At 62.1% G+C, this 1,207-nt stretch overlaps 1 pseudogene; it reads left to right on the top strand.

The window, feature by feature from the left end:
* The first annotated feature begins 445 nt into the window (after positions 1–445).
* Positions 446–912, top strand: LOC147661217 (U4/U6.U5 small nuclear ribonucleoprotein 27 kDa protein pseudogene; annotated as a pseudogene).
* Positions 913–1,207: the final 295 nt, after the last annotated feature.

Genomic DNA, 1,207 nt, shown 5'->3' with positions numbered 1-1,207 from the left:
AGGTGTAGGCTACATAGCACCTGCACATGGGGTGGGATGGTGTGCGCCCTTGGGGTTGGGTGCTCCAAAAGTGGGTGAAGGTCCCTGATCAGCTTCAAGATGGTTTGGGGGTGTAGCCTGTACCTTTGTATGAACTCTGGCTTAGTCAGTTGGAGTAGGGTGATTCTCTGCCTGGACCTGCTCCTCCCTTCTCCAGACACTCCTTCTGCCTGTAGCCATAGCCACCTCACAATCACGTAGAATGCCGCCATTCTGGTCAAACTGTTGTATTTTAGGCACTTTTTAATAGCCTGCACCTGGTTACCACCTGATTTTAATTAGAAGTGACTCGTACATTCCCGTCTGCTCTCTATGGTCAGTGGCCGTCGAGGAAGCCCTCAACGGATCCCGGTGTCTTCACTGAGCCGCCTCAGCCCCCCGCCCGCCGCCTGTGACCCGCCCAGCCATGCCCCGGAGCCGCTCCCGCTCCCCCTCCCCCCGCAGGGAGCACCGCCGCTCAGGCTCTAGGGAGCAGCACCACTCCCGGGAGCGTGAGCGCCGCTCGCCCAAGGCCCGCCGCCGCAGCCGCTCCCAGAAGCCACCCCGCCGCCGCTCCCCGCCGGGCCCGCGCCACCTCGCCGGCGCGGCCGGCCAAGAGCGAGGCGCGGCCCCCGAAGCCGCCGGCCAAGAAGGAGCTGACGGAGAGGACCTGGACAGCCGCACCGAGGAGGAGATCGAGATGATAAAGATCATGGGCTTCACAGAGTTCGACTCCACCAAGGGCCGCAAGGTGGAGGGCCCCGGCAACGCCTACGCCATTAACGTCAGCCAGAAGCGCAAGTACCAGCAGTACATGAACCGCAAGGGTGGCTTCAACCGCCCGCTCGACTTCGTGGCCTGAGCCGGGGGCAGGAGTGGGCCGGGGGGAGCGTGAGGGGGGGCCCAGGAGCCTGAGCCCTCAATCCCCCACCCGAGTGAGGAGCCCCCAGGAACATTGTGACCCAGGCCCAAGGGGAGCATGAAGGACCACCCAGGAGGAGCTTGAGGGGCCCCCGGGAGCCTGAGGATCCCTCCCCCAGCAGAGGCCCCATGACACTGGACTCTGCCCCCACCAGCACATGGAGGACATCATTTCAGACTGATCATGTTTGTTTTGTTTGTTTGCTCTTATTTCTGTATGAAAGGTCCCATCAGGCTCGACGGCGTCAATAAATACATGTGTTCAAAA

The sequence above is a fragment of the Lissotriton vulgaris genome, unplaced genomic scaffold (genome assembly GCF_964263255.1).
Source record: "Lissotriton vulgaris unplaced genomic scaffold, aLisVul1.2 SCAFFOLD_2081, whole genome shotgun sequence".
NCBI lineage: Eukaryota > Metazoa > Chordata > Amphibia > Caudata > Salamandridae > Lissotriton > Lissotriton vulgaris.
This window is presented reverse-complemented; position numbering and strand designations above follow the sequence as displayed.